At 29.7% G+C, this 6,734-nt stretch overlaps 1 protein-coding gene across 3 annotated transcripts in view; it reads right to left on the bottom strand.

Annotated features, from left to right (window-relative positions):
* Positions 1–6,734, bottom strand: part of EXOC2 (exocyst complex component 2) — a 210,240-nt gene that overhangs the window by 187,734 nt on the left and 15,772 nt on the right. The window lies entirely within an intron of this gene.

The raw sequence follows: 6,734 nt of genomic DNA on the forward strand, positions 1-6,734 counted from the left end.
GGGGTGTAAATCTTAACTGCAACTTCACACCACTTACAAAAATTAATTTAAGATAGGTCATAGACCTAAACATAAAAACTAAAATTATAAACTATAAAAAATATAAGAGAATATCTCCATTACTTAAAGGTAAATATTTTTTTTCAATATGACAAACAATATCCATACATTGAAAACCCTAATATATTAAGACTTCATCAGAATTAAAACCTTCTCATCAAAATAAAATAGGCAACTAGCAGAAAATATTCTCAATAGATATATCTGACAAAGGACTTTATATAAGGTACATGTAAAGAAAATTTTCAACTAAATAAGACAGGCCACCCAATTTTTTTAAAAAATGAGCAAAAGAAGAGACTCTTCACAAAAGAAAATAAACCTAAATTGATAGGCATTCTACAAAATAACTGGCCTGTATGCTTTGAAAATGTCAAAGTCAAGAAAAACAAAGGCTGAAGAATTTTTCTATATTAAAGGATACTAAAGAGACATTACAACTAAATGTAATGTGTGATCCTGGATGATTTTAGAACAAGAAAAACATTTTTTCCATAAAGTACATAACTGGAAAAATTGGTATTAATGTTAAATTGCCTGACTATGATAACTATACTATGGTAATATAAGAGAATGTCCTTGCTTTTAGTAAACACATACTAAAGTATTTAGAAGCGAAAGGATTGTTTACACCATATTTTCAAATGGTTCAAATAAATATATACAGATAAACTAACAGAATGACAAAAACAAATGGGGCAAAAAGTTAACAATTGGTGAGTCTGATAAAAGGGTTTATACTTGTTATTTACCAAAATTTTTTTAAAAGGATTTACAAGAGTGAGTTACTTTTACTATTCTTGAAAGGTTATTTCAAAATAAAACATTATCAAAAATAATGCTTTTCAACCCAAGTGATCATCAATAGATGATTAAATAAAGAAGTTTGGTACATATATACAATGGAATATTACTCAGCCATAAAAAAAGAAATCTTCCCATGTGCAAAAAAATGGATAGACCTACCTACAGGATATTATGCTAAATGAAATAAGACAGACAAAGACAAATACCATATGATTCCACTTATATGTGGAATCTAAGGAACAAAATAAATGAACAAGCAAAATGAAAACAGACTCAGATACAGAAAACAAACTGATGACTGCTAGATGGTAAGGGGTGTGGAGAGCAGGATGAAAAAGATGAAGGGATTAAAAAGTACAAATTAATAGTTATACCATAGTCATGGGGATGTGGAGTACAGCACAGGAATACAGTTAATAAATACTGTAATGGCTATGTATAGTGCCAGGTAAGTACTAGCATAATTGGGGGGGAATCAGTTCATAAATTATATAAATGTATAACCATTGTGCTGCACATATGAAACTAATATAAAATTAAATTTAAAATATAATGCTTGGGTAATATTTTAAAGTACAACTACATCAAATTTACATCATCCTACTAATCAACACATAAGACCCACTGTTACTCAAAAGAAATATTTATTTTCACATTTAACATTAGCAAAATACACAAATAACTAATGAATAAACTTATATTAACAACCACAGTAGGTAATTTAATAATTAAGTATACATAAAATTATAGAATTTTCAGAAACAAGTATTCTTTTAATGCAATTTACTATTGCTATCTTTGTTAAACATGTTTAAACATGGACAAAAGTTCGGAAAGCTTATTTTGAAAATGTGCTTTAAAATTATTATAAATTGATAAACCTGAAATTTAGTAACATATTAATAAAAGCTTTCATGAGAGAACAGACATATTTCAACACAAAGTTCCCACAGAAATTATATTGCCCTAAAGATACCATAACATTGCAGAGAAAATAAATATTAAGGAAAGAATGGGTAATTAATCTGCCTCATTAACATTAACAAACCAATTCTTGACAAAAGGAAATGCTTCACTCTATTGGCATGGAAAATTAGACCCCAATTAAGTGGTGATTTAAATAACTTGACATTATCAATCGCTGTCTACAGAATTAGACTATAAAACAGATAAGCATGTGGCTTCAACTGATTACTTTCAAATCTGGTCTAGTTCACATTATAAAGAACCAAATTTTTAAGCAGAAATATTCTTACAATCCTTGTTTCCAGAAAAACTGTAGGATGAAAATTTAATAAGGAAAGAAATTACCACTGACATTAATATTATTGAAAAGACGATTAATAAAAATATCACACTGTCAACTACCCTTGACATGATGGATTTGATTATTAGTAGGAAGACATGCCAATATTTCACAGAATCAAAGCTAAGAGACTTGATTCAATTAATTTCTAGACCCCTCATCTGAAGAAACTGTAACCTAGAGATGTTAAATGATTTTTCAAGGTCACACAACTAATTAAATATATTACAGACCAGGTCCGTGGCTTCCTGACTCACAAGACTCTAATATTACTCTTTCCTTTATACTACCCCATATCCTACGAGGTCATTTGTATATTTGATAGCCCATATTCTAAAAATCTTAGAATGGTTTCATATGTGCATGCGGTACTGGCTCTTCCTGGTGTAAAACAAAATTGAAATTAGAATACGTTTGGTTTTAAAAAATGCAAAAAAAAAAAAAAAAAAAAAAAACTAGGACAAGGCATTTCTAATTTATTCCCAATATTCTAAATCCACTTTGAGAGCTTTAACAAAGGATCATAATCTTAATTATCTTATCCTCAAAGTTTGTCAAAATAAAACAAAGTAATGTCTAGGTTACTGTGGACCATCATGAATCAAAAAGTACGATCTCCTTTCTTCTGTATGATTAAAGACTACAGCTCTGTTCCAGACATACAAAGCAGAAGCAGCTAAAATCCCCAGTTCATTAATTCAGATGCAAAAATTAATTGCCATTTCCTTACCACAAAGCATCACCTACATACCCCAAACATGGACAAACCATTATTTCAAGAAAAGCATTAAGTCATTTAAATAATAATTAAACTGCTTTTTAAACTGCAATGTCCATAACACAAACAACAGTGCCTACCACATAGTATGCACTCAGTAATTATTTGTGGAATGAGAATGGGATGTCTCTTTTCAACCTACCTCCAATTAGGAACATCCTGCACTATAGATAATGCTCTTATATTTAAAATCACAAATAAATGAAAAAATTTCTTATCACTCAGGAAAGAGTCTAAGCCTTAAGAAAATAATTTAGTTTCTAAACATTTTCAGTTTCACAACCCATGTCAGACTAACTAGGATATTTTTAAAGAAAAACACTCATCTAATCTATAGTTGTCATTAAGTGCCCACAGATTTTCCTCACAAAGATTCTTGAAATATAATAATGGCCTTTGAAAATTTGTCATGTCTTTCTTATATAAATACACTAAACAGAGATTAACAAAAGTCTGACTTTGCCTGCCATAAACGTTATTTGTTTAATTAAAACAATATACTGTCTACATTACATAGTCATTTAAGATAATGAAAAAGGTGAGGAATAAAGTGAATAAACCTACCCTAAAAGTGCACACCACAAGCCAATTTCATCTTTTGAAAGCAGAATGATAGAGACAGGAGGTAAAGTAGCTCTTATCAATTATGTAAGGAAAATTATTACATATACAGAATAACCACTTTTATTAGGCAATATCCTTGCACAAATAAACTAATAATAAACAAAGAATTAAATGATACAAATGGGCAAATGATAAGAGTTGACAGTATTGGAGTACCTACTGGGAATTTCACATACATACACAGGTATATGCAGATGAGCTTCAAATTATTACATATTGGCTCTTACCTTAAGAACCATACTACATACTTATATCCCATCAATTACCAAACAAGGTTACAGGTTTGCTATAAAAGGAATCATAATACTGATGTGCCTCCAGACTCATGTTAACTTACTAAGCATTTTTCCAACTACCTAGACCTGAATAGGGATAAACAGAACTAAGAGGACTGTATAGGAATTAACCAGCCAATAGATATTTGTCTGATTTCTTTTGGTATTCATATTGGAATGGTATTGATACATCTATTCACTGAATGATTCATATACTTATAAATAAACGTATACTTATGAGAAATCTTTTTAGTAGCTTTTAGCAAATGATATCTAGGGGAACAATAAGAACTACAATGAAACACACATTTCCAGATATAAAGAAGCACTTTAATACATTTCACCTATGATTTATTTCTGTAGGTACAGTGAACAGAAAGGCATGTGTTTTCTTCTCAGTAGCATTTCTCTAAAAGAAATGAAAGAAGCTGAAATAATTTCTAAACTTTATACCTTGATTTTTTTAAATGAGAGGTCACAGTTTCCCATAAAATTACCATTTCATGAGAAATAAATTCCATCCTACCTGCAAAAACAAAGAGCATCTTCACACAAAGACAATATGGCAATGCCCTTCAAAAAGATTTTGGACTATTCTTAATTTAAATTTTATCTTTTTAAATAAGTAATAGATTCACATGGTAATCTTGATTTATTTCTATAAATAGAACTACATCCAAGCTGTAAGTCTATGAATTAAGTCTTGACAGAACAAGCTCAAATACTTAATATCTATGAATAGTTTGGAGACCTGGCTTCTAAACTGGATGCTGGTATTAACAATTAAAAACCCTTGGCTACTTTTATGCTCTCTGGAACTTTTCTTATCTATAACTAAGGTTCCTGGATGAGATAATTTTTAAGGCCTTTTTTAATTCTTTATTCTGAGAATCTTATTTATAGGACCAAGCTTTTAAATTCGATTACTAATTTAAGACTGTCAAAAGTAGCACTTCCTAGCTTTTCACATTTAAACTAAACTATAATGAGAATGTTATTATTCATTTTAAAATCTTTGTATTTATTATAAAACAATTTGACTAAATCAGAAAAATATGAATTTTTAAGACCTTATATTTAGATGTTAGAGTTTTAGATGGCTTATTTTTCTTTAACAGTGACATATCACTGAAGGTTAAGTAGAGAGGAATAAATTATCCTTCTCATTTTCAAAAGTTACACTGCAAATTATCCTTCTCATTTTCAAAAGTTACTTTTAACGAATTATTAAAAGTAAACTACTATAAATAATTCACCATAGATTAAAATGCAATTATTTATTTTCTGAAATAACCTATAGGTTTTTTCCATTTGGGGGCAGAGGGAGGAGGGAGAGGGAGAGAGACAGACATTCTCTGAAGGAAGGAGAGAAGGGATGAAACAGGTAAAAAGATAGACTTTTACTATAACTTGAAAGTTCTCATTTAATTAAGAAACCAAAGAAAATTTTGAAGAGATACTAGAAACAAGCATGATAAGTTATTTCTGTGTTATGGCATAGGAAAAAGAAATCTGCAGAACTTATAATTTCCTCACTGTTAAAGCATTTGTTTTGCATTTTCATCTTGCATTAAAAGTCTACGAAAATGCTGATGAGTGTAGGGGATTTTAAAAACGTTAAAAATAGCTTTGTAAATATTCATCGAGCATTTGTGTATAACTCAGAAATTAGACCGTAAACAGCTTCACAATGCTTAAACTATCACTCTGAAATAGTTACTCATTAATAATTTTAAGATACTTTTGAAAACTCTTTAATCATCCTATATTATAACCCTCAGAATATGGAATCGGAACCTATTCAAACTGAAAGAGATCTTAAGCAGCCAAGAGTTCAAGTTACTTGCCAAGGTCTCATGTTTCTATGTTCTTTCTGCAGCACCATGAATAAAATTTAGAAATCAGCAAATAATAACAATAGTAATAATAACAAATTTAAGTATTTAATAACCAAATCTAATAGGCAATTACTCATCACTGATAGAAATGTAGTCATTGGAATTTACCGAGTGCAAAAATACAGGTCGCAAGGTTAACAGCTTGTCTTATTGCATAAACCATTAAAAAACTAAAATTTAATATGAACTGCCCCCTCCATGAGATTATTAATCACAGTCCTTTAAAACCCTTCTTCTTCTCAAAATAATAAAGCATTAAGAATTATTGTCTAAATAGAATAACAGAATACTATGGGGAAGAAATAGAATCTTGGTTTATATAAAAGTTCACATAAGAAACATCCTGTTCCACATAAACTTGACCAATTCCTTGAATTCTTGTGTGAATAAGATGCATTATTAGTGAACCTAATAAATAATCAATTCAAACTCTGTAGATGATACATTTAAAACCACAAATATACACTAATATATACTCTGACAAAACACATACAGCTTAGAAAGACTATGTAAAATACATAAATGCTAAATACCTTATAGCTTTCAGATATCATATTGAGCTCCCTAAATTAAGAAAAATCCCTCAAAAAATGTTTATACTTAATGAAGTTCCCATTTTACATGATAGCATTTTATAACAAAATACTGATCCAGTTGTTTCAGTGTCCAAAGTTATTTTTATTTACTTTGTTACAATCCTCTTTTCCCCCCCCAAAAATAGAGTTGAGGTAGAAAATCTTTTTTCTTGTTGGCATCTTAACAAGTATGAAAAAAATGGCAAAGCCAGTAAACATAAAAATGACCTATCCAACTATTTCAGCAATGATTTTGGAATGAAAGCTTTACAAAGGAGGGAGGGCTCAATAGAATGTACACCCTATATAAGCCAGTGAAGGTGCAGACTTTTAATCCAATTAACTCAGGATCTATTTCAGTTTTGAACAGAAACATAAGTTAAAATACACACACACACACACACACACACA

The sequence above is a fragment of the Pteropus alecto genome, unplaced genomic scaffold (genome assembly GCF_000325575.1).
Source record: "Pteropus alecto unplaced genomic scaffold, ASM32557v1 scaffold58, whole genome shotgun sequence".
NCBI classification, from domain to species: domain Eukaryota; kingdom Metazoa; phylum Chordata; class Mammalia; order Chiroptera; family Pteropodidae; genus Pteropus; species Pteropus alecto.